Source organism: Ovis aries, chromosome 15 (genome assembly GCF_016772045.2).
Source record: "Ovis aries strain OAR_USU_Benz2616 breed Rambouillet chromosome 15, ARS-UI_Ramb_v3.0, whole genome shotgun sequence".
Lineage (NCBI taxonomy): Eukaryota > Metazoa > Chordata > Mammalia > Artiodactyla > Bovidae > Ovis > Ovis aries.
The window spans coordinates 30,928,496-30,956,139 of record NC_056068.1 but is presented as its reverse complement, the minus strand read 5'-3'; the positions used below and the strand labels follow the sequence as shown (position 1 = coordinate 30,956,139).

General features: G+C 50.1%; 1 protein-coding gene across 1 annotated transcript in view; it reads right to left on the bottom strand.

Moving 5' to 3' along the window:
• GRIK4 (glutamate ionotropic receptor kainate type subunit 4) overlaps positions 1-25,253 on the bottom strand; it is a 401,304-nt gene extending 376,051 nt beyond the window's left edge. The window contains 1 exon segment of the mRNA XM_042232998.1: positions 25,196-25,253. The gene's annotated coding sequence lies outside the window, so the exon portion shown is untranslated.
• Positions 25,254-27,644: the final 2,391 nt, after the last annotated feature.

Sequence of the window (27,644 nt, the reverse complement as noted above, 5' to 3'; positions counted from 1 at the left end):
CTTGAACCCAGGTCTCCCAAATTGTAGGCAGATTCTTGACTGTCTGAGCCACCAGGGAAGCCCAGAACATAGTAAGCGCTACATAATTGGCCAATTAGTAAAAATGAATGCATAAAATGAAGACTGAGATGCCACCACAAGGAACAAGATAGACAGGGCTGGGAGAGGTACACTTCTGGGCAAAGGCAGCCCAGGAGAAGAAAGGAGCATTCTGCAGTTTTGGATTTAAGCACTCTGGCACACTTCACTAGGAGAAAACCTGGGCTGAGCCGAAAAGATTCAACCAGCTGTAGCCTCAGATCATGCCAAAAAAAAATAATTTACTCTGGGTGTGGATCTTTTTTAAGAAGTAATGTTTACTTCAAAAACACAGCAATTGCACCCCAAATGGCTTTGATGTATGCGGAATTTGACCAGCCTCCATTATATTAGGGGAGGCAGTCCTGTTTTATGCATCAGGCTCTCTCTAAAGCACCGAAATTTACAGCACATTTGTTATGCAGCTCAGCAAAAGGTGTATGAATAAAGAATAACGTGCTCAATCAACGCTGCTCAGCCAGGGAGCACAGGAAGCGACTCAGTCTGCCTGTGAAAGGGATCTGCCAAGCACCAATGGGGAAAAAAAAGAGGCCTATCCCACCGGGGCACCCTGACATTGCATTTCGACAGGCTCATGTTCCTGCTTCCACTTTGTCACTTGCTGGTGAAATCCACACAGCCCAAACATGAGGTCACTTGCTTCCCCCGAGAGCTCAGGCTCCATGCCTGTCTGGTTCTCCCCTGTGCCTTGCTTCTGGAAAGGAGAAAGAAAAGATTTGTGTATGTGTCTGCTCTCCTTCTCGCCTCCTCTCTTTCTCTACCCTGCCTTCCTGTATCTTCTCTTTCTCTTCCATTCTTCATGATGCTTCCCCCCAAGCTGGCCACCAAACACCTATGTCCAGGGAGGCCTGTGTGGCCTGAGGGTCCTCAGAGATACAAAAGGGGCACAGGCTCATTTTGCCACAGCTTGATGTCTAGTCCCTGAAATGCCTGGAAGAGTTGGGATCCTGCCCAGCCAGACACCTCTGACTAAGGCCCTGGACTCCAGTCCCACTCTCCGCGACACCAGGGCTCAAGTGGAGCCCAGAGTCCAGAAAGCACCACTCTCTCTAGGGAGGAATCCCAGTTGGTCCCTAAGGTCCCCCAACACAGCTTTCCTAAGCTGCTTTGCTTAGAGGTCAAGAGCAGCCCCAGGCAAAACTGTGATATAGGCAAGATTTGTTCATTCGTTCAACCAACACTTTTGAGCATCAACTCAATGCCAGACACTGACTAAAAGCTGAAAATATCACAGTCCTACTTTTCCTGCCCTCGGGAAATGCTGCAGAATGCCACAGAGTGGCGAACAGAGGGGCATCTAACCTCCCCTGGGGATGGAGGTCGGAGGAGGGTTCCCAGGAGAAAACCGTCTACCCAGAGACAAAGAAGAGAAATAAGAAAGACATGTCCAAGAATATTCAAGGCATCGCTGTCGATGAGCATGAAAACTAAACACCCAAATGTCCACCATCCATAGAATCAATAAGCGATGGCATATTCAGACAATGGAACACAGCAATGAAAAATCAACGAACTGTACCAACGTGGATGAAACCCACAAAGAGAACGCTGAACAAAAGAAAGCCAGACACAGAAGATGCCTGCAGTATGGCTCTGCATTCATCCATTTCCGAAACAGGCACTGAGCGTCAGGACCGTGGTCACAGCAGGGGTCATAGTGACAAGCTGGGGGCCTGAGTGGGACAACTGGCTGCCGTTTGTCCGTCCAGGTGTGGGATAGAAGGGTGTGTCCACTGTGCAAAAATTCAAAGCTGTGCACTTATGATTTCTTTTTTTTTTTTTTTGGTATACTTGATAGACTCCTGTGAAAAAGTTTACATTAAAAAAATTAAAGCCAACAAGAGATAACCTGGCACAGTAGGGGTTCTGCTTGTCCTCAGGGCCACTGGCTCCCCTTCTCTGCTCTCTCCCCATAATCACCCGACTTTATGCCCCTTCCACCCTGCGGTCACAGGGGACACCATCTGATTAATTGATTCACGCTAAATTGTCCATGGCTAACAGCAGTTCAGCAGTATTACCCCTCCCTGAGGGATTTCCTTTTTAATAAAGTAGAACCGTCTTAACTTAAAATAGCAACTACAACTAGGCAGCGGGAGCACAAGGTAAGTGACGGCACGGCAGGCGCAGCCCGAACACCACTCAGCACACCCTGCGCGGCTGCTTAACCCGAAACCTGTGACATGCTGAGCCTCTTGCTTCCTCCTGGAAAGCGAACAGTGGGGCCATGGCAGCTGGCCTCCTGGGTCGCACCAGGGAGGCACCGTTTGGGCCTCTAGATCATGAACTAGAACCCTCAGAGCAGGTCTTGGTGAAGCTGGGTCAGCCCCAAGGTCAGCACAGATGGAGCACTAGGAATGCAAAAGTGCTCCGGGCAGACTAGACCTGGCAGAAGACCTGGGTGTGGCCCCGCGAGACCGGCCAGGGCCATCTGCAGCTTTACAAACTGCCAAAGAACCAACCAGACTTTGACCTAGCCTCCCAATTTACAAAGCTGATTTACTGCACTTCGGGCAGCTCTGTTGTGTTTCCAAGAATTAGCCAAAGAGTTCTCCCATTCTGAGCAGGTGGGGAATTGCCAGGTTTGTAACCTCACAGGCCAATTATCTCCAAGAAAAATTCACAGCAGGCACCTGACACATTGGAAGGACCTGAGACTTCTGCAGGGATCTTAGCCACACTGGCAGCCCCCTACTGCCCTCCCATCCTCTCGGGCCCAGAGTGGGGAGGGGGTTAGGAAACTAGTCCCTTAGCTCCTCAAGGTCCCCTGGTCTCACGGATCCATTTTCAGCTGAGCTTTGCCCCCAGCTGCCAAGACTGAGCTCAGCTGAGCACTGAGGGGAGCCCCCATCTCCCTCCCCAGGCAGCCAGAGGTGAGGGGCCACGCAGTCTGGCCACCTGCTCTACCTGCTTGGTGGCTGCCTGAGCTGGGCAAGGAGATTAGGGAGGAGGGAGAAATAAGCCCCTGGCCGGCAGTCTCATAAGCGCTCTGGAGATGAACCTCTCACTGTCCCCACACTGCCCTCCCTTCTCTCTTTTCAATTCCCAGCCCGCTGTCTCCAGATCAGTGGGTTTTCCAGACATAGCAACAAGTCCCCCGTCTGACAGACTCAATCCTGAACAGTCCCCAGGGGAACAAGGTGCCCCTGGGGAAATACAGGCCGGCAGCCCCGAAGAGTCTTATGTCTGGGAAGGCTCTTCCCAGAAAAGCCAGGGCACAGCCCTGCAGACTGGCTGTGCAGAAGGCTAACCAGGGCGGGACCCTTGGGAGGAGGAGACTCTGTGTTAGAGGCGAGGCCTTTCGAGGCTGCCGCTGCTGCAAATAGCCAGAGGGAGGGGCCTCTGGTTTCAATCACACCTCCACGCTCTACAGTCTGGGGGGTCTCCACATGGCCCCGGCACATAGCAGGGCCTCAGGAAATGTTACTTGTCAAGTTTGGTGATTAATCCTCTAACCACCTTAAGCAACAAAAGGAGAGAGAATGCCACCAAAGGCAAGGCACCAGGGTCTACCTCCTGTCATTTTTCAGGTGGCTCACAATATCTTTCCATATACCATCACTCTTAATCTTCACATACTGAAAGGTGGGTCTAAAGATGGGAATACCAGACCACCTGACCTGCCTCCTAAGAAATCTGTATGCAGGTCAAGAAGCAACAGCTAGAACTGGACGTGGAACAACAGACTGGTTCCAAATCAGGAAAGGAATATGTCAAGGCTGTATACTGTCACTCTGCTTATTTAACTTATATGCAGAGTACATCATGAGAAATGCCAGGCTGGATGAAGCACAAGCTGGGATCAAAATTGCCAGGAGAAACATTAATAACCTCAGATATGCAGATGACACAACCCTTATGGCAGAAAGTGAAGAACTAAAGAGCCTCTTGATGAAAGTGAAAGAGGAGAGTGAAAAAGTTGGCTTAAAGCTCAACATTCAGGAAAAGAAGATCATGGCATCCGGTCCCTTCACTTCATGGCAAATAGATGGGGAAACAATGGAAACAGTGAGAGACTTTCTTTTCTTGGGCTCCAAAATCACTGCAGATGGTGACTGCAGCCATGAAATTAAAAAACACTTGCTTCTTGGAATATGACCAACCTAGACAGCATATTCAAAAGCAGAGACATCACTTTGCTAACAAAGGTCCATCTAGTCCAGGCTATGGTTTTTCCAGTAATCACGTATGGATGTGAGAGTTGGACTATAAAGAAAGCTGAGTGCCAAAGAGTTGATGCTTTTGAACTGTGGTGCTGGAGAAGACTCTTGAGAGTCCCTTGGACTACAAGGAGATCAAATGAGTCCATCCTAAAGGAAATCAGCCCTGAATATTCACTGGAAGGACTGATGCTGAAATTCCAATACTTTGGCCACCTGATGTGAAGAACTGAATCATTGGAAAACACCCTGATGCTGGGAAAGATTGAAGGCAGGAGGAAAAGGGGATGACAGAGGATGAGATGGTTGGATAGCATCACCAACTCGATGGACATGAGTTTGAATAAGCTCAGAGAATTGGTGATGGACAGGAAAGCCTAGCATGCTGCAGTCCATGGGGTCAAAAAGAGTCAGACACAACTGAGTGACTGAACTGAACTGAATTTGCACACACCATCACTCTTAATCTTCATATAAACTGAAAGGCAGGTCTAAAGGGCCCCAGGCTTCCCCAGTAGCTCACACAGCAAAGAATCCACCTGCAATGCAGGATATTTGGGTTCGACCCCTGGGTCGGGAAGATTCCGTGAAGGAGGGCCTGGCAACCCACTCCAGTATTAATGCCTGGAGAATTCCATGGACAGAGGAACTTGTGGGGCACGAAGTCTGTGGGGTCACAAAGAGTCAGGCATGACTGAGAGACTAACACTTTCACTTTTTTCAAAGAGCCCCACTTTGGAGATGGGGTTCAGAAAGGAGCCCCTGCTGCTCTGATAGGACACAGCCTGCAAGTGGAAGCAGCAGGACTTGAACCTATGTTTGGCCGCCTCCAACGGCTTCTCTGAGAACCACTGCACCATCCTGCCCTGACCTCCACGTGCTCAGACACACTCAGCTGCAAAGCAAAGAGGTTCACGGTGGTCTTTCTGCACCTCTCACAAGTTGATGTTCTGTAAGTGAGGCTCTTCACTTAAAAAAAAAAATCCCCAAGCCCAGCCATGCTCTCGGCCTGCCTCTGGCCGGGCGGGGATCCCCAGGAAACACAATGGTGCCGGCAGAGGGAAGTCAGAGGTTCACACAGCCTCCCCAGCCCCCTATTCCCAGGGGCCTCCTCATGCTCACACAACCTGTCCTCTCTCACCTAGGGAATGGATCATTTTCATTTCCCTCTTGAATAAAAGCTAAATCAGTATGGTTTTAATGCTTAGGATTTAACTTTATTAATAAACAATAAAAGTTAAAAGCATCTCAGGTCCCTAATTGAAGGCCACAGTGACAGGCGCAGCAGCCTATCTCCAGATCCAAGCAGGATGTGCTGAGACTTTCTACGCCACAGGGTGATAACACAGACATGCAGGCACACACATGTGCTCAAGTGTGCAGAGCCCGTTCTGGAGAGAGGGGCCCCTGTCTGCAGGGAGCTCCCTTTGTGCTAGGAAACAGTTCTTTCTGCTCCTAATACAGAAGGGCTACGGTTCCTAGGAGGCCTGGCCCCAGCGTAACTGCCTCTCTGATTTAGAGAGCTGTAAAAGCTTGACTTGGACTCAAATATTTAAGCACTTTAAATACGCCGATAATGATAATTACCCTGCTGATGGCATTTCATCTTAAATGAAGCTCCAGGCCAAGAGGACTCTGAAATCACTGACACCCGGTACACAATGTTCTTGGTCCTCTCTAAACCTGCCATTGTGCCGATGGCGTGGTGTGGGCAGCCATCACCCAAGGAAAAGGGCCCTGAACTTAGAGCCAGATGACAGGGGTGATTGTGTCCTTGGGTGAACAGGTGGCCTGTAAGTCTCCTCACCTGTAAAGTGAAGATGGTACAGCCAGCCTGCCTCCCAGGTTGTAGGTGAGAGTGAAGGAAACCTTGCGTGACTTCCAAGTGGTGACAGACAGAAGCAGTTAACAAGGCCTCAGCATCAACTCCCTGGCAAACCCAGCAGAGAGCCACACAGCAGAATGAAGGTGCCCTGGTCCTGCCGGCAAAGACTCGGCCTCTAGGGGCAGCTGGCGGTAGTGCAGGGGGCTGCAGGGGGCTGCAGGGGGCTGCAGGTGACTCTGGGAATGCGATGCTGGGAATCCATCAATCAGTTCAGTCCGTAGTTCTCTCCCCCACCCATCCCCAGGACTCACTGGGCAGGGCAACTTAAGTGCTATTCCCAAAAGAGCAAAGTTTTCAGCAAGATAAACAAGCGGCAGGCAGTAGAGGGAGGAGAGGACTAGAAAAAGGGTGACTTTTTTTTTTTTTTTTTAATTTTTCGCTTACTCAGTGCAGCAGGTGGGATCTTAGCTCCCCAACCAGGGATCGAACCTGCACCCCCTGCATTGGAAGTTCAGAGCCCCAACCACTGGACCACCAAGGGAGTCCCAGGGGGTGGGTTTTAGACCTTTATTTCACAGTTCAGTGCTAGCCTGGAGATAGAACCGGTCAGTGTAGAAAAGCCTTGGGGATAAGACTGCAGTTCTAAGAGGACCCAGGATTGCAGGGGCATGCTATAGCTTGAGAATATGAAAGACGACAAGGAGGAGAGAAAGGGAGCAACTGGGAATTGAAGGCCCACTCTGAGCTGGGCCCTTGACATTTGCTGTTGTGGTTCAGCTGTTAAGTCCTGTCCCATTCTTTGTGACCCCAATAGACTGCAGCCTGCCAGGCTCCCCTGTCCACAGCATTCCCCAAGCAAGAACACTGGAGTGGATTGCCATTTCCTTCTCCAACGGCGCCCCCCAACCCAGGAATTGAACCCGAGGCTCCTACATCTCCTGCATTGGCAGACGGATTCTTTACCACTGAGCCACCGGGGAAGTTTGGGCCCTTTGACATACTTTATCTCAGTGAATCCTGATAACTCTCTGAGGTGGGTTGCTGTTCCTATTTTTCCAGACGAGGCTTGTGGGGAGGATGGGGGGTGCCCACGCGCTGCAGGAAAGTACATGATTGTGCCAGACTGGGGCAGGGTCACCTGATTCCACCGCCTGTCCTCACCCTGCACCCCACCAAGCTGCACAGTCAGGGCTCCAGGCATATGGGTCCCGAGTGCGTCCTACAAGCCGGGCTGGATCGTAGGAGCTCAGGGGTAAAGAGGATGAGAGACCAGACCCTTGTCTTCCAAGAGCTTTCAGCATAATTGGAGAGATAGGCCCAAGACTCGGGCAGCAATCATAACAATCAGCCCTAAATTATGAGAAAATGAGGAGTTCAAGGAAAGAAGCATCTTCAAACTCTCTTTCATGACATCAGCCGGGAAGACCTCCGCTGACCTCACAGCCCGCCGAGGCCTCTGCCCTCTCTTTCTCTCTCTCTCTCTCTCTCTCTCTGTCTCTCTAACGATGGGGCTGCTGAACTCACCAGGCTCCTCATATCTTTCTTGACCCTGAGAGGCTCCCACCCGAGCCGACCTGGAGGCCTGGGCCCAGATGCCACATCCACCCACTCTGTGCACTGAGGCCGGGGGTCACGGCCACAGCCCGGCCACCCAGAGCATAGCCCACAGACAGCAGCAGTGTCACCGGGGAGTCGGCGAGAAACGCGGAACCTCAGGCTCCACCTTCAGACACCTCCTGAGTTAGAATCCCCCTATGACAAGGTCTCTACGTGATTCGTGTGCACTTTAAAGTCTGAGAGGCACTCTGGGGCCCCAGCCAGCCCCATGGCCAACATGATCAGCACCAGAGGGGATGATAAAAATACTGACAGTGACTGTGGCGGTGGAAGCAGACCTGACGGCTGGCACGTCCTGGGCGCTGTCAGTGAGCCGGACACTGCGCGAGTGCTCTGCATGCATCTCTGCTAATTCTCACAAAAGCCCTGAGATGCCGATGCTGTAATTATCCCCGTCCTGCGCCCGAGACAGCTGAGGCTGAGCAGTCACCTAGCCGGGAACAGGGGACAGAGCTGAGACCCAGGCCCAGGACTGTCCAATGCTTCAGCCCATGCACATCTTACTCAGGTGGTGAGAGTTCTTCTCCAAGAACCCACAGGTCTCCTGGAACAACCTCTCATTTTCCAATCAGATGAAGCAAAAAGGGGTCCAGCGAGAGAAGAGGGGCTACCAAGATCCCCCACAGCTCTGCCCTCCCTCAGCCCCCAGGGCTCTGGCGCAGAAGGAGCTGGAGTAATTTTAAAGTTGGCAAAGCTCGTCAGCATCGGCTCAGTTTTGCTCAAAACGATATGGACTCATGGACCCTAACAGAACTGCTCTCCCCAGTGGGTTTCTTCCTCACCTGACGTTCCTGAGACAGAGTCTCACCCACCCAGAGCCCAGCCCAACACCCTTCAGAGAGGAGGAAGGAGCCCACTTCTCTTAGGGGTCCCTTTTTTTTCCCTGGCAGCATGGGGAAGGCTGGCAATGGTTGCTGGCTCAGAACCACGGGCAGGAGTGTGGCTTCAAAGCCGAGACTGCCCCTTCTTCCCAGCGGGTTGCCAGGAGCACGTGCACCCTTAAGAGATGCTGGTTCACTGTTCTTCTTCAAGCAGGTTTTGATTTGTTTCAGAAACACTCAAAATAATACCACAAAGTGATCAGGCGGCCTTTTGTCTGAGCTAAAGAATAGGTCACTGGAGGCCTAGCTCACCTGCTCCCAAGCGGCTGAGCTCCAGTGCCGGGGCTGCAGGGCCTTCTGTTGACCCCAGAGACTGACAGGTGAGAGATGCCGAGGGCCTGAGGGCTTGTAAAAGGCAGTGACGAGGAATGGCTGCAACCTGCAGCCACGTGGGGAGAGGGGCAACCCTCCCAGACTGTTCACTCACATAAGCTCAGTGGGGCTTCTAGACCTCAGCTGGGAAGGATGCGCCCTGCTCTGGGCCCATGGTGGCCCCACCACCAGCACAACTGCTGGGCACCTTTCATCTCCGGGCTGGGCACTCTGCTCGGAAGCTTTGCCACTCAAGTGCAAGTTCAATGATATTGGATTAGCACTAGGACAGCGGGGACAGGCCCAATTAGCACAGAGGACTCTATCTTGGTGCAGACAAAATGTCAGGCTCCAGAGTGGTGTGGGCAGATGCAGCCTCTAAGGGCACAGTATCCCCTCTCTCGAAGCAAAAGGCCAGCTCTCCAGCCGCCCAGCATGGGGGACGCTGGGAGGAAAAGGTAGCTGGAGCTGTCAACACAAACAGCAGAGGCCTGGCAGGGAAACTTTCTGCCTTGGAGGACTACTGGAGCAGAGCAGGAGGGAAGCTGGGTTTAATTCACACCTGCTTGAGGCGCTCCAGCCTTCTCTGCTTGGAGACAGGGGATTGGCCAGAGGCCTGAGTACATAACCAGGTGCACAGGTGGCCCAGAGGGGAGATGCAGGGATGCTGAGAGGGTGTGAGAAGGGCAGCAGAGAGGCAGCTACAAGGCCGAGGGCAGAGTGTAGCAGCAGCAACAGTAGGGATAACAAGGGTACCAAGTTGGAAAGTATACGTATTCTGGAGCAACTGGCCCCACACAGCTTTTCTTTTATTTAATTCTCAAACCATCCTTCAGAGGTAGATACTGCTACTGTCCCCATTTTTCAAATGAAGAAACAAAGCTCAGATAGGAAGGTGACTTGTCCAGGCACATGAATATTCAGTGGTACAGACAGGATTCAAACTCAGATCATCAGCTACTACGCTGCACCAGTTTTTCTCTCATCACATGTATCCTTTCATCTTCCCTACCTCTCCAAGCTTTCTGATCCCCCAAGGCCCACCTCTGAGCCACCTCCTCCACGCTGCCCTCCTTGACTGCACCAGGCTTTCCCCAAGCTCACCCAAGCCTGAATGGCTATGCTACTCCCCTCAGTGCCTGCATGCTTGCTTTGACTGCTGTGTTTGATGGCTGTTTCATCTTCCTGACTAGTTTGTGAGCTCTAAGAGCCAGATGTGAGAGTTGGACCATAAAGAAGGCTGAGTACCGAAGAACTGATGCTTTCGAACTGTGTTGGAGCAGACTTTCTGAGTGTCCCTCGGACTGCAAGGAGGCCAAACCAGTCAATCCTGAAGGAAATCAACCTTGAATAGTCACTGGATGGACTGATGCTGAAGCTGAAGCTCCAATACTTTGGCCACCTGATGCAAACAGCTGACTCACTGGAAAAGACTCTGATCCTGGGAAAGATTGAGGGCAGAAGGAGAAGAGGGGAACAGAGAATGAGATGGTTGGATGGCATCATCAACTCAGTGGACACAAGTCTGAGCAAACTCCAGGAGACGGTGAAGGACAGGGAAGCCTGGCATGCTGCATCCATGGGGTTGCAAAGAGTTGGATACGACTGAGCAACTGAACAACAACAAAGAGGGCAAGAGACAGGTGCTTCACACTCGGTATTCTAGCACAGTGTAGGGCTTACACAACTTGCTTAATAAATATTTAAGAAAGAATGAAGAGATGGAGGGAAGGATAGCTCTTTCCCTGAAGCCCTCTTTACTTCACATTTATTTTTCATTGTCTAGAAAAAATAGAGAGAACTGATCCTGGGGTTTCTCACCCTCTCTGGAGAAGTCTTTCACCCCAAGAGCCAACGAGACTGCAAAGACCTCAGGACCTACCCAGGTCCTCTGTGGTGGTCTTCCTCGGGCCTCCGTGAAGCTGATCACCCCTCTCCTCCTCCATCCAGTGAAATGGACCAGAGCCCCAGAGAAATAGCTGATGACTTCCACCTTCACTTCCCTTCTCTGCACAGACCATATGCTGTCAGGAGGACCTCAGGAACACAGCTCCTGGCTCAGATCCCCTACATTCTCCAAAAGGTGCTCTTGCCCAAAGAGGCAGGTGGTGGTCAGAGAGGCCCCAGTGAACACCAAGTGGATTTTCAAGAGTCAGATTCCTTATATCCACCAGGGCAAGGGCAGGTAAGAAGTAGTGAGTGGTTTGGGGGGTGACTGGGTGTCCTAGTATCATGGGTTGAAGATGTATTTCTGGGCTAAAAATCAGTGACTTCTCCAAGCAGAGAAAAGGCTGGCACCCAGAGATGTCAGATGAAGGGCCGAGTGATGGGGACAGAGCCCGCTGAACCTCCCTCTACCCACCAGCCTGCCACATCTCTGAGTCTCTCCCCACTTTTAAGCTATCTAAAAAAAAGAAAAAGAAAAAACTTTCATTTTGTTTGAAAAACCTTTTCAAATCAGTGATAGAATTGTCCTCTCTCTCTCTCTCTTTTTGGTCGCAATGCGTGGCATGTGGGATCTTAGTTCCCCAATCAGGGCTCAAACCTGCATCTCTGGCAGTGGAAGCACAGAATCTTATCTACCAGAGCACCAGGGAAGTCTTCATCTTAGTCATCTCCACAGCACCCTTCCATGAGCTTGCCCTCACCCCTTGTGTTCCCTTAGCAGCCCCGTCACCGGCCCCAAGGCTGCACACCGAGAATAACCCTTTGCACTTTCCAAAGGACTGTCACAAACTTTGCCTCTGACCACCTCCATCAGGAACATTCTCAGGCCTATTTAACAGATAAGAAGACTGAGGCCAAAGAGGGCTTGAGGGGCAAAGCAAATTGTTGGCAGCGCATGAGCTCTGGAGTCTTCTTTGGAGTGTGCCTCCACATTCCTTCCTCAGGGAACATGTGATAACCTGAAGAATGGTTCCACATGGGAACTGTGGTGGGGGGGGGCGGGGAGTGTGACCAGAGGGGACCGGCACTCAAGGGACTCTCTGTTTGGCCAGGCCCCGGTGCACAGATCCAGCAGTGCCTCCACGCTACGAGCTCATGCTGCCCAGGGCTCGGTGACCACGGCGACAGCAGCGTGCTGACAGCTTTGCTCCAGCAGTGCCCGCTCTCAGGGACAGGCGGCCTTTCTCTGCAGGAGGTGACTCGGCCTTTGGGAGCTGCCACGCAACCCCAGGCTGTGTGTGGTGAATCATTAAAGGATGAACAAGGCCTCAGTCACACAGGGAAGCAGAGGGGGAGACGGGAGAGGGGAGGCTCCTGCGGGCCCCATTCCACCTCCCAGGCTGGCTCTGGCGGCTCCGGGAGGCACAGGGTGGAGCAGGGAAGGAAACAGGGAGATCAGGAAAGCCCAGAACTGGAAGAGACTAGCAGAGCACACCCATCCTGTTGCAGAGAGGCCCACGGAGGCCTGGAGACAGTACCTGTGTACATGGAGCCAGAGTCAGGAGGAGCTGGGATGAGAACCCAGGTTTACAGCTCCCACCCTGGGCTCTCCTGACACCAGACAGTGCGCCTCCTCCTTCAGGCAAGACCAGGAGAGTGAAGGGTGAAAAAGTGAAAGTGTTAGTCGCTCGGTCATGTCCAACTCTTTGGGACTCCATAGTCTGTAGCCCACCAGGCCCCTCAGTCCATGGAATCCTCCAGGCAAGAATACTGGAGCGGGGTCCCTTCTCCAGGGAATCTTACCGACCCAGGCACTGAACCTGGATCTCCTGCATTGCAGGCGGATTCTTTAAGGTCCGAGCCACCAGGGAAGGTGAGTGAGGGCTCCCATCCAAAGCCAGTTTAGGGAGTCATGGCAAGTGCAACTTCTTATGACGAAAAGACTAGACCAACTTGGGCTCCCTAGCGTCCATTCACCGACCAGCATTGATGAATATTAGTGAGACACCTCCTGTGAGCTATCCCTGCGGATTCCACAGTAAATAAAGCAAACACTGAGCCACACAAGCCTAGATGCACCCCCAGTACCAACACAGGGGCTCCCAAGGCAAGATCGGCAGGACAGGACCAGGCGGAACCTCCACCTGGCCCACTTCTCCCAGGGGCCACTGACCAGTGTGCAAGGGGCAAGACCCTGAGACTCCAGGTGTCAACCGGCACATCGGGAACCCTCAGGGTCACCACTGCCAGGGCTGGCTCTCTGTCAATTATGTCAGGCAAACGCGTCTTAGGAGAAGACCACAAGGCAAACGTTCTAGTTTCTTCTGACCTACAAAGTTCTAGCTATGTGACTCTACCATCCTTCTGATGAGCCTTGGACAAGTAAAAATGGATGGGCAGTGCAGCCAGAGGGTTTTCAGACCATGGGGGTCCAGAGCATTGAATGGGCAGCAGCTTTGGAGTCCATGAGATTTAATCCAAATGGGGGTTCAAATAGAGGGGGGACTGAGTGAACTCCGAGGGGTGGGTCTCTGGCCCAGGATCCCTGGGGAAAAGCCTGGATCAAGGTGAGCTGGAGAAGTGTCTGCACCTAGAAGTAGTGCTAGTCTGGCCAAGGGAAGATGGTAAGGCCTTTGGATACAGGGTCCTAAGAGCACCACCCTGTGTGGCCTTGAAACAGCACACCCCAACTCACAAAGAGATACCATACCCTCTCTCTTTCAATGGCAAGGGAAACCCACTAGCTTCCATCTAAGAAAGCATCTACACCAGGTCAGCAAAAGAAAGTTATTAAGATGACCTCACGTTCTTGCCTGTGTCTCATCAGAGGACCTTAAATCCTTTCTCCCCTCCCTGGTCTCTGTTCCCCCAGTTGCAGCATTGCGTCATCTGTCATCAGCTCACAGGGGAGGCAACTAAAGTCCCCCTTTCGTGGGCTGCCAGTAGCCCTCTAAGTCAGTAACAGCTTAACAACTCCAAGAGATACACATACATAATGTTTTTATGTGATTCCCCAAGGTGAATTCATTTTGACAGCATCTTTTTTGGGGGGCACTTTGAAATAATTAAAGTCTTCCATCGTATGATCCTAGAGAACCCTTTCTGTAAAAAGCCTTTAATTTCATTCTCCTTAATGTAATTCCATCCTAGCTGCTCAATTTGGCCTTTATATTTCTTCAGACACTGTGTCAGGGCTCTTAATCAGAGGTAGGATCTGAACAGAAGAGAGACTGGGCAGTCCCCGATCGCCGGAGCCTGAGGTGGGCTGGGCAGGCCACTGTCCACACCGCCCCAATCCCCTGCAGGCTGCTGACACCACCGCTGATGAATCATTTCCACCCGGAAGTGCTGATTCACCCATCCATCCACCCACCCTCTCACCAAACACACTGTTTTCCTTCATATCCCTGGCTCTGTCTTTGGGTTGAGAAGATGAAGAAACACAAGCCAGAGCGTACTTCTGTCCATCGAAACCCAAGCCAAAATGTGGCCTCTTCTGAATAGACTGAACTGTGGTCTGTTAACAGGGGAGACAGATAGACCTAGAGAGAAAGAGCAGCTGAAGAACTGATCAATAAGCATTATCCATGTGAGTGATAAGAAGCAAAGACGCTGAATCTCTAACCTAAAATGAGGCACAGAATCTGTTCATAATTTCCCCTCTGCTTCTGCAGGTCAGGGCCCTTTCTCGCTCAGCCTCCCCTGGCTCTTCCCTCGCTGCCTTGGCTGACCATGCTATGAAATTAAAATCTAGTTTTAAATATTTGTTTTAAGAGCAGCTTCATGACTGCTAGTCTTTAATTTTAATACAAAGTGTGTCTCCTCTTTCCCAGGTCTCTCTTCCATCCCCACCACTGCCCTTCCCCCTGGATAACCAGAAATGAAGTGGTCTTCCTTTAGGTGTGGTTTCCTGAGCTTTCTCTCTGGGGCAGCAGGTGGGGAGAGGGGCTGGACAGGCGTGAGGGAGGCAGGAGCTGGTCACAGCCCTGGAAGAAAGAAACAAGGGTCTGCCCGATAGAGAGGGAGGAAGGAGAGAGCTGTGACAGACTTCCAAGATACTCCCAAAATGCAAATATTCTGGGGAAGGTAAGAGACCAAGTGTCCATCAGTCTTAAGTGATGTGAAAGATTTCATCCAGTTTGCTTTCTCCCTCTGTGCCAGCTGGCTCTGAGAGGGTGCAAAGAAGCTGGGGGGCAAGCACTGTGGAGTGGGCAGGACAAGGCCTCTGGGAGCACCTGTGGGCTATTTAGGGCACAGAGACTGTGTGTGAGGATAGGGCTGCGGCAGCCACCAAGCAAAGTCTGCTAGAAACTGGCCAAGGGCCCGGCTTGGCACCTGGTTCACAGGTAAGGAGCTGTGGGGACACAGCCACACTGCCTAAAGATTTCTCTCTATAGAGTCCCAGTTTGAAGGCCACAGAAGGGGACTGGACCATCAGTTCTTGAAACCCCTGTAGGTGTTGCCTCCTGAGAACCACCAAGGGGACCTCAGGAGCCCTTGATGAAAGGCTGAAGCAGCACATTGAGGAGATGTTTGGGATTTCAGCATAATTATTGTGATAACAATTTAATCACTTAAAAACACTATCTTGTGTTGCTCTGATGAGGAGAGGCTCTTTTCCATATTGTCTGTGCCATCTGTGAACAATTTTCACATTAGCCTCTTAGAATGGCAATGCAGAAGAGTGACAGTGATATAGAGGGGCTGAGCTGGGAGTGGGGTGGAGAGAAGAGCACAGAGGGGGAGGAGGGCGATGAAGTCTAGCAGGAAGCAGGGCCTTAGGACAGGGCGGCGGCCGGAAGTGTGAAGGGCCACCCTCTGTAAGCAGACTCAGCGCTGGGAGAACCGGTGGATGGAAATCTGGCCCTGTTCTGTGGGTACTTCACACTTATATGGGAAAAAAGTTAAATTTGTGGGAAAGGCAAGCAAACGCAGAAGAGCCCAGCACAAGCTTCAGGTGGCAGTTTGATATCAATTAGGTAGATTGCAATCAGTAAAATTTTTCAATGAAATAGAGTAGAATAGACAATATCAAAGAGAAATACTATTCCATTTCCTACTGAAAGAAACCAGACTGCCCAGAAGAAATTCCAGTTCAGGGACAAGGAATACACAAGGTGAACCTGAGACGTCTCGCATTAGAGAGCAAGAAATTGCCCCAGACTAGTGGGTCTAACGATCAAGAGGCTGCCTTGAAGGTTCTCCCACTTGGCCAGTGATGGGACAATCGGACCTTCAAAGTGAATAGTGATGGTAACTGCTTGAAATTTACAGAGAATGCAAAGAATTCACCAGTCCATAATTGTAGGCATGGTGGTCCCCCAAAACAGAGGTTCCTGTCCCAATCTTTGGAATCTATGAATATTACCTTATACGGCAAATGATATGATTAAGTTAAAGATCTTGAGAGGAAGGCCTGTCCTGGACTGTGAGGTGGGCTCTGAATGTAACCACAGGTATCCGTATAAGATAGACACAGAGAGTAGAAGAGACACAGGGGGGCAGGTGACCATGGGGGCAGTGACGTGAAGTGAAAGTCCATCAGTCATGCCCGACTCTTTGTGACCCCATGGGCTATACAGTCCATGGAATTCTCCAGGCCAGAATACTGAAGTCGGTAGCCTTTCCCTTCTCCAGGGGAACTTCCCAACCCAGGGACTAAACGCAGGTCTCCCACATTGCAGGCAGATTCTTTACCAGCTGAGCCACAAGGGAAGCCCAAGAATACTAGAGTGGGTAGCCTATTCCTTCTCCAGTGGATCTTCCCGACACAGGAATTGAACCAGGGGCAGAGACTAGACTAATACAGCCAAAAGCCAAGGACGGCCTGAAGTCATCAGAAGAAGCATGGAACAGATTCCCCCCTTAAGCCTTCAAGGGAGCTTGACTCTGTCAGCACCTCAGCCTCAACCTTCTGGCCTCCGTTCAGACAACACTACAAAGCTACAGTAATCAAAACAGCATGGTACTGGCACAAAGACAGATATATGGATCGATGGAACTGAAGAAAGAGCCCAGAAATAAACCCCCACACCTAATATTCAATTAATTTCTGACAAAGGATAGTAGAATATACAATGGAGAAAAGATAGTCTCTTTAACAAGTGGTGTTGGGAAAGCGGAACAGTTGCATGCAAATAAAGTTAGAACACATCCTCACACCATACACAAAAATAAACTCAAAATGGCTTAAAGACTTAAATATAAAATATGACTCCATACAACTCTTAAAGAAAATATAGGCAAAACATTCTCTGACATAAATTGATGCAATGTTTTTCTTATGGCAGTCTCCCAAAGCGATAGTAAAAGCAAAAATAAACAAATGGGATCAAATCAAACTTACAAGCTTTTGTACAGCAAAGAAACCAGAACAAAGACAAACTGGGAGAAAATAGTTGTAAATGATGCACCCAACAAAGGCTTATACAAACAGCTCATGTAATCAATAGCAAGAAAATAACCCAATCGAAAAGTGGTCAGAAGACCCAAATAGACAATTTTCCAAAGAAGACATACAGATGGCCAACAAGCACATGAAAAGATGTTCAACATTGCTAATTATTAAAGAAATGAAAATCAAAACTACAATGAGGTATCATCTCACACCAGTCAGAAGGTCATCATTTAAAAAAATCAACAAATGACAAATGCTGCAGAGGGTGTAGAGAAAAGGAAACCCTCCTACACTGTTAGTGAGGATGTTAAGTATTGCAGCCACTATGGAAAACAGTATGGAGGGTCCTCAAAACAACTAAAAATGGAGCTACCATATGATCCAGTAATTCCATTCCTGGGCATATACCTGGACAAAACGATAATTCAAAAAGATACATGCACATCTATGTTCACAGCAGCACTATTCCAAGACATGGAAACAACCTAAATGCCCATCAACAGATGAATGGGTAAGAAGATGTGGCGTACACACACACACACACACACACACACACACACACACACACACACCCCGGAGTACAGCTCAGCCACAGAAAGGAGGCAATAAAGCAGCAGCGTTAGTGGACCTAGAGACTATCACACTAAGTGAAGTAAGTCAGAAAGAGAAAGACAAATAGCATATGATATCACTTACATGCAGAATCTAAAATCTGACACAAGTGAATGTGTCTATAAAACAGAAACAGACTCACAGACACATAGAAGAGACCTGGGGTTGCAGGGTGGGGGGATGGACTGGGAGTTTGGGATTAGCAGATACACACTATGATGTATAGGCCCAGGAATCGAATTGGGAATCAGATCAGGAACCAACCCAGGAATCGAACTGGGGTCTCCTGCATTGCAGGCAGATTCCTTACCTACTGAGCTATCAGGGAAGCCCATGATGTATATAAGTCTGGGATCAACAGATACAAACTATTATGTATGGAATGAATAAACATGAAGGTCCTACTGTATCGCTCAGGGAACGATATTTGAATCCTGTGACAAATTATAATGGAAAAGAATCTGAAAATAATGTATTAATATATAACTGAATCACTTTGTTATACATCAGAAATTAACACAACATTATAAATCAACTATACTTCAATAAAACAAATTAAAAAAAAACAACTTCTAGCCTCCAGAACTGAGACAGACCAAGCTTCTGCTGTTTTAAGTGACCCAGTTTGTGGTCCTTTGTTAGGGCAGCCACAGGAAACTTAATACAATAAAGATGATCAAGAAAGAGATGAAAAGCAATGAAAATGGGAACTGTCAGTGCACAGAGCATACAGCATTTCAGTTTGTATAACTATCTCTGGGTAATCTGGGTTGGATCCTGAAATGTATTCCTGCTGTGGACTGTGGTCAAGAGATTGAAAAACTCTAGCCCAGTGCTTGAGGGCACCAGCTTTGAAATTTAACAGCTCAGATAGGTAATTCATTTCTGCTCCCTACAGACTATGTGGTCTGGGGTAAGTTATTCACCCTTTCGGAGCTTCAGGTCCTCCTTGGTACAATGGGGTTGTTATGAGGGCTGGGTTGGGAAGACTTCCTGGAGGAGGGCATGGCAACCCACTCCATGGGGTTGAGTATTCTTGCCTGGAGAATCCCATGGACGGAGGAGCCTGGTGGGCTACAGCCCATAGGGTCGCAGAGAGTCGGACACAACTGAAGCAACTTAGCACTTAGCACATGAGGGATAAAAGAAATAGTGTACTTTCCATAGAGCCTAATATGTCCTGCATCCTCAAGGAATGTTAGCTGTTGCATGTTTGTTGCTACTACTAATAAAAGATACACATGAAGACATGCACAAGCTCTACAACCTGCCCATGTTGATTATTACAAAGGATTTTTGTCTTGACATTCCAGCTGAGGAGCCTCTAGAGATGGCAGAATCAGAGTGTCTGAACTGACCAAATCCATGCAATCAAGCCCCTCTACTTCAGAGAGGAGGAAACTGAGGCTCCAGAAAAACGACAACTTTGCCAAGTTTTTGTATAAGTGACCCAGATGGGGCTAAAATGCAGTCTCTAAACTCCTGATCAGAGGCAAAGGCACTCTCTCCCCCACTCCCCTTAACCTCTCATCGGCCCCTTGGACATCACAGCCACCACTCCTGCCAGCCCCTCCAGCCCAGCACTTCATGCCACCACCAGGGCCCCAGGGAAGACTCCTTTGTGGCCATCCACAGGAAATCCCTTAGGTGCAATGTCCATTGATTATCTGGGAGAGGATTTCTGTGCCATTGGAGCTTTCTTTGCACTGAACAAGCTCACAATATCCTGTGATTACCTGTTGAAATGATGCCCATATTTCTCCCTGACAGCTCCAAGTGCCCAGTGCCCTGATCTTGTCCTAGCAGGATGTCCTCCCAGCAGTCAGCTGATCAGAGACTAGAAAGCAGACAGTGAGAAAGGTTCCCCTGGGGAGAGGGCTTGCAGGAACCCCGGGCCAGCCCTCCAGGCTCCCTGTGCCCTGCTGCTTTCCTCCTCTCACCCAGGACTCAGAGTTCCTTTCCCAGTGGACAGGGACTTTGGGCTGGGCAGCCTGAGATGGCAGATGTGGCCAGTCATATCTCAGCCAAAGAGAATTCAGCCAATCTGGAGAAACAGGAAAGAGTCCTAGTTCTCAGCACTGAGCCACCCAGCCCTGAAATAGTGGCTGAGTATACAGGTTTTGGAACTAGGCAGACTCGGATGGGAATGAGAGCTTTGCCAGTGATTGCGTGATCTTTGGCAAGTGACTTAGCCGTTCTCGGAGCCTTGTCTTTAAAATGGGGGTAACGATGTCGACCTCATTGGACAGTTGTAAGGATTAAATGAGATTGTGTTTGTAAAGGGCTTAGCATGATGCTTGGCACATCATAAACAGGGGGCTGGGTGGAGCTGAAGACACAGCAGTGCCGATGTCAACAGGAGCAGTGATAGTACTGTACTTACTACCTGGCACACCACTGGAGCTAAATAAGTGCTTGTTAAACAAGCTGAACAAGAGCTTTTCCACAGGGCTGTGAACATCTGCCTTAAAAAATTTATGAACCTTATTCCTTTCAATCACCTAGGAAAACTGTTAGTGAAAGTGTTAGTCGCTCAGTCATGCCCAACTCTTTGCGACCCCATGGAACCCTAGTCATCTAGTGATTACTTATCAAGCACTGCTATAAACTGAAGGTTTGTGTTTCCCCCAGAATTCATAGGTTGGAATCCAAAACCCCAATGTGATGGTATCAAACATTAGGAGGTGGGGCCTTTGGGAGATGATCGGATCATGAAGGTGGAACCTTTGCGCTGGGATTAGTCCCATTAACAAAAGAGGCCCCCAAAGAAAGGATAGTTAGGGAGTTTGAGAATGTCATATACACACTGATATATTTTAAATGGATAACCAACAAGGACCTATTGTACAGCACAGGGAACTCTGCTCAATATTATGTGGCAGCCTGGATGGGTGGGGAGTTTGGGGGAGAATGGATACACGCATATTCATGGCTGAGCACCTTTGCTGCCCACCCGAAACTATCACAACATTGTTAATTGGCTATACTCCAATACAAAGAAAAAAGTTCAAAAAGAAAACAGGCCCCAAAGAGCTTCCTTGCCCCTTCTACCATGTGAGGTTACAGCAAAAAAAAGATGGCTACACCAAAGCTGCCAGTACCCTGATCTTAGACATCCCAGCCTCCAGAACCGACAGAAATGAATTTCTGTTGTTTGTAAGCCAGCCAAGCTATGGTAATTTGTTAGAGAAGCCCAAACAGGCTAAGACAAGCCCTTAGCGCCGGTAATACAATGGAGGGCAAGGCAGACAGAGCCTGTCTCAACAGTTCTAACCTTAACTGTTTGGGAGGTAAAAGACTATTTTGAGAATCTGATTGTTTGCAGAGACATGGGTGGATCTAGAGAGTGTCAAACAGAGTGAAATAAGTCAGAAAGAGAAAAACAAATATCATATATTAATGTGTATATGCGAAATCTAGAAAAATGGTGCACATAATCTTATTTGCAAAGCAGAAATAGAGATACAGATGTAGAGAATGAATATATGAATACCAAGGGGGAAAGCAGGGTGGGATGAATGGAGAGACTGGGATCGTCACATACACACTGTTGACGCTATGTATAAACTAGACAACTAATGAGAACATACGTATAGTACAGGGAACTCAACTCAGAGCTCTACGGTAACCTGAATGGGAAGGAACACCCCACGCCAGTACTCTTGCCTGGAGAATCCCATGGATGGAGGAGCCTGGTAGGCTGCAGTCCATGGGGTCACGAAGAGTCGGACAGGACTGAGCGACTTCACTTTCACTTTTCACTTTCCTGCACTGGAGAAGGAAATGGCAACCCACTCCAGTGTTCTTGCCTGGAGAATCCCAGGGATGGGGGAGCCTGGTGGGCTGCCGTCTATGGGTTCGCACAGGGTCGGACACGACTGGAGCAACTTAGGAGTAGCAGCAGCAAATGGGAAGAAAATCCAAAAGGGAGGGAATATATTATATATGTACAGTTGACTCATTTTGCTCATATATGTACAGTAGAAACTAATGCAACATTTTAAAACAACTATACTCCAACAAAAATTATTTTTAAAAAAAGGAAAAAATTTTTCCTAAAAAAGAACATTTCAGACTCTTTCCCAGAGAAACACACATGGCTACATATACATAACATTTTGCCAACATCCACAGGGCTCAGAGAAGGTTCTCAGTGAGGATCTGAGTCCTAAGTGAACTTACTGCTCCAGCCACACTTACCCATTACCTAGACCCACTCAGACAGATCATGCAGAGGCCAAGGAACCTGGAGCAAAAGCCCAGTGAAACGGCCTGACGCAGAGGGGGTCCTGGTTTCACTTGCACAGGCAAGTACAGTGAGTCGTAGGCTTGTTCAATGCAAGCAAAACACAGTGGTTCATGGCCTGTTGCAGAGGGGAACCTGGTAAAATCTGAGCACCCCATTCACATGTCTGAAAATTGCCTTCTCAAGGTCCAACTTGGGTTCCCATGCTGGCCTTTGATTACCTGAATGTCCTTGGGGGCTTGGTGCCTCGTGCATGCCCATCTCCAATCCCTCTGCTTCCCACTCAAGGCTCAGCCTCCCTTCCTGCATAGGGACCAGAGCTGCCCACTGTTCCCGGGTGTTTGTTATGGATCCAGCCTGAATTCCCTCAGCTCATCCATGCAGGGCAGGGACACAATCCTGCCATGATGCCTCTGCTTGTGAAGTTTCCCCAGAAAGAAATCCACCCACACCCGCCCCCTCACCCTCAGTCTTCCCCAGTAAATCCTCTGGGGAAGTTCCAACCATCTCTCCTCTGTGGCACACCCTCCTCTTCCGCATTCATGTTCCACAAATGCCGGGAATGTCTGACAGTGGCCTGCCTCTGCCCCTAGGACCTAAGCCCCTGGAGGGAAGGGTCTCTGCCTGATCCATCTGTGAATACCCTGGAGTGGAGCACAGAGCCTGGCACATAGTAGGTGCTCGACGATGTTACTTTCTTCTTTGCGAAAACACAGACTACGGACTGAGGCAATGTGGGGCCGCCCTCCTAATTCATCCACCCTGTTGGCAGTAACAGAGCCAAATCCTCTGGACCAAAGCAGCTAGCTTCCATCTGGTGAGAGATGGAGCTGAGCATGGCTCCTTGGGGGACATCTCTGTCACAGCCAATTTGAAAGAACGACCCAGCAGGCTCTTCCTCAAGACCCCCTTACGGAAGCTCTGTTCTCCATCGCTGTCTTTACAACTGAGTTCCAGCTTTGCCACTCCCAGGGATCCCTTAGTGCTGGGGTTATCGGCCCAGATGTCAAGCAGGAACAATCCATCATGACCTGGCCCATTCCAGCCGCCCCTCTGCGCCTGGGGCTGGGCCAGACTCCAGCCACTCAACTCTGGCTGTGTCCACAGCTCGCTCCCCCACCCTCCATGCACCATCTCCCTGTTCTTCCCTCTGCCCCCTGTTCCCACGGAGGCCCAAGGCCAGCCATGCTTTCAAGCTCTGGGGACAGGCAGGGTCCAAGGTCTCTGGGACTGTTCTCAGGGTCCTGGGTGCTTGAACTGTCAGCTAGCAAACAGCTGGATCCCTAGGGAGACCAGTGTCTGAAATCAGCCATTAATCCTCTGCCCTCTCTGTAACCCAACGACCTCCTGCCTCTCTCTGACTCCTGGCACTTTGCGAATGGAAGGGACATTAGGTTCCATCCTCAGCACATGAGGAAACTAAGGCCCAGAAAACAGAAGTACAAGGATGCATGGTAATTAGTGGGACTTAAATCAAGATCCCCTATTCCCACTCCAGGACTCTTTGGCCCTGATTAAAATGGAAGTGAGCGCCCAGCTGAACAGGTCCCTGGGGTTCCCTGCCCACAAGTGATGATCATGAAGCCCAACAGCGAAGTCATTGTTTCAGGCCTTGCGGGCAGGGAGAGCGCCAGCCAGGCCCAACAGGTGGAACGTGTTCCTTAAGGTCTCCAGGGGCTCCCTGGGACAAAGAAAGTGACAAGCAGGCACTGGCAGGGCTGGGCTTCCTGGTAATGATGCGGGAGCTGGGCCACCAGCAGCTGCCAGGCCCTGCCAGGCAGAGACAAATTTATCCAGGGCTTAGAGGCTGGGATGTTCTTCAGAACCTGATTTAAAGGCAATTCCTGTCCCCCTAGGCCCAGGTCCTCATCAATCCACAATTCAGGGGAGTTATTAACACACACTTAGAGTTGATCTCATTCGGGTATCCTTATACACAGGAGGCCCACGGAAGAAGCCCACCCAGTCTGTCAGCACTTTGGGACATGCCAGTTGGCATCAGCAGGCATTGTGGATCCTGAGATGAGGCAGAAGAGCTGGTACAGGGCAGAGTGAAGGCCCCTGGTCAGAGTTATGAACCTGCCTCCTACCAACTCTGTGTGTGTGTGTGTGTGTTTGTGTGGGTGTGGGTACGCTCAGTTGCTCAGTCGTGCCTGACACTGACCCCATGAACTGTAGCCCACCAGGCTCCTCTGTCCATGGAATTTTCCAGGCAAGGAAACTAGAATGAGTTGCCATTTCTTCCACCACCAACTATGTGAACTGGAGTGAATCACTTCACTCTTTGCCTCAGTTGCCCCAACTAGAAAGTAATTTCCATCTCTACCTTATTTTTTTCAAAGGGACTTCCCTGGTGGCCCAAGTGGTTAAGAATCCACCTTCCAATGCAGGGGACATGAGTTTGATCCCGGGTTGGGGAACTAAGACCTCACATGCTACAGAGCAACTAAGCTGGCACACTGCAAATACAGAAAGCCCCCGAGCCACAACAAAGAGCCTGCACAGCCAAAATTTACAAAAGAAATTATCCTGTTTCATGGGCTACAGAGAGAGAAGCAAAGCGAGGTGTGCAGGAAAAGGACCGAGCGCCTAGCATGCTGGAAGCTCTCCATTTGTTTGCAGTTCTCATAAATCAGGTCACCCTCAGGCTCTTCAGGAAATAAAAAATTGCAGACATGCTCCCAACCCCAGAGGGCAGCTGGCATCTCCATGTGAGTGGGTTATGGCCCGAGGAGCTGCCCGTACCCAGCAGCTGAGTACAGGTCTGGTCTCCAGGGTGGTTCGGGGTGGCCAGGAGGAGCTGCGGGGCCCTGGTCACTTCCACTCATGCTCCCCAATTCAAGGGCGTCCAGCCTCAGGCACCTGCAGCTCACCTGAGAACTTTCTGGTCCCTGGAACCCATGCAGCCCAGGTACACACGCAGGGCCCAAGTGTCACAATCTCTGGTCTGCGGCCAACAGGACACCTTGCTCTCGGATGCCCTGTACGCTCTCCCACTGTCCCTAGTGAGGCTGGGTGGTGGTTGCCCATAGTGTAACCTACAAGCTGCTCTATATCCTCTTCTCCTCTGTGGTCTCGCTTCTCAAGGAAATGATTGTTTCCTGGGATCCCCCCATCCCACCCCACCCCCACCCCCCGCAAGGAACTATAAGCACTTACATCTTCAACCCCAGGTCGGCTTCTGGCTGGCCAAAAGCAGCGTGCTCTCACCACCAGCAGAGGAAAGGAGGAAGGCAAAAGAAGGAAGCCAGTGAGGATGTGGGAGGAGCCTCCTTATGGGGAGGAGGAGGGAACAGAGGAGAGAGCGCACTGACTGATAACTGAAGACCAAAACCCAGCTCCTAGGGGAAAACAGATTGTCCGCCACTGAGTCAAAGCAGAACAGAGTGTCTCTGAGTTCACAGATCCCCCAATTCCAGGCTACAGCAGGACTGGCAACTTTGCCAGAAGGAAGCATCAGGCCAATTTTCAAATGTTATAAGCATCCTGAGACGCTGAATGAGCAGGGCAGCAAGCAGAGAGCTCACTCTGCACCAGGTTCTTCTTTAACACCTCCCCAGGCCACACAGATGTGCCCTCAGAACTTCCATGCTTCTCTGCCCCAGAACCCGGGGTCACCTTCCAACCAAGGAGAGAATCCCAGAACTCCTGGGATGCAAAGACATGGAGGTCTCCTGTTGGTCCCATCTGATACTTTAATCCCTACCCATCACTTTGAAGCACCCTCAAGGTGAGCAACGGAGAAGGCGATGGCACCCCACTCCAGTGTTCTTGCCTTGAAAATCCCATGGGCGGAGGAGTCTGGTAGGCTGCAGTCCATGGGGTCTAGAAGAGGCAGACACAACTGAGTGACTTCACTTTCACTTTTCACTTTCATGCATTGGAGAAGGCAATGGCACCCCACTCCAGTGTTCTTGCCTGGAGAATCCCAGGGACGGAGGAGCCTGGAAGGCTGAAGTCCATGGGGTCGCTAGGAGTCGGACATGACTGAGTGACTTCACTTTCACTTTTCACTTTGATGCATTGGAGAAGGAAATGGCAACCCACTCCAGTGTTCTTGCCTGGAGAATCCCAGGGACGGGGTCTGGTGGGCTGCCATCTATGGGGTCACACAAAGTTGGACACGACTGAAGCGACTTAGCAGCAGCAGCAGCAAGGTGAGCAAAAATGATACATGTGCATCCACAGACACACAGACAAACTTGTGTGCACACGCTCCACACTCACTCACTCATTTTCTCTCTCTCTCTCTCTCTCCGTTGCTCTGTCTGGGCCGCCCTGCCCTCCTCGTCAATTCCCCCAAGGCTGTTTGCCTTGTATATTCCATTCACACATCAGCCCTACACAGATTTAAGAGGATTACCACTTATCAAGAGCTTTGTATCTCCAAAGCTCTTCCCAACACCAGCTAATTAAACATACACAGTCCCCTTTCCCTCCACAGTAGTGTGTACAAAGCGTAGGCCATGAATTGATAAGACCTAGGTTCTAGTCCCAGGTGGAGAACATGTCACCTTGCACAAAAGACAGAGGAGTCATCTATTATGATACCTCACAAAAGAGATGGAGAAGCAGAGGCTGTAAGTCACTTGCCAGAGGTCAGTCAGCTAGTAAGCGGCTGAGCTCGGCCATAAACTTGGGTCTCTGCAACTTCCTTAGAACCCAAGCTCCCTTAGTCACTCCTATAGGCTGCTGCTGCTGCTAAGTCGCTTCAGTTGTGTCCAACTCTGTGCGACCCCATGAACTGCAGCCTACCAGGCTCCTCCGTCCATGGGATTTTCCAGGCAAGAGTACTGGAGTGGGTTGCCATTGCCTTCTCCTATATGCAGGTGTTAGTTATTCTCATCATTGTCATACTCCAAGATGACATGCAGAGACCAACCCTTCAGGCCTCGAATGACTATTTATCCTCGCACCCTATCACTCACACACAGAGATCTACTGATTAGGTTGGTAGCTGGTTTGAAACGTTTTTTTTCTCCCACAAGCACTCAAGTTCACATCATGAGCTCATAACTCCTCTCCCCTCCCCAGGGGAGAGGACTCCAAGGTGTGGGCAGTCAATTCATTTTCCCCTGAGTTCCCCCTACCACCCTCCTCCAGCGCCCCTAGCTCAGAACTCCACATGCAGGGTGGGGAAAGCTCAGAGTTGCCATGGCCTCAGCCTGGCCCAGAATGAGCAGAGACCCTCGGCCATCCTTTTTTTCCCCAGTGGTTTGATATTTTTAAATTTACTTTATTTTAAGTTTATTTTATTTTTACTGAGTTGATACTTTGTTTCTCTGCACAGGGTTTCTCTGATTGTGGTCAGCAGGGGCTACTCTTTGTAACAGTGTAGAAGTTTCTCATTGTGGTGGCTTCTCTTACTGGGGAGCACAGGCTTCATTAGTTATGGTATGTGGCCTTAACAGCTGTGGCTTGTGGATTTAGTTGCCCTGCAGCATGTGGGATCTTCCAGATCAGGGATAGAATCTGTGTCCCTTGCACTGGTACACAGATTCTCAACCACTGGGCCAGCAGGGATGTCCTGCTTTCTTTCCACAGATATCGCTGGGAAAGCCCAAAGCCAGTGACCACCCAGCACAAGGCAACTCAATTAACTAAGGTT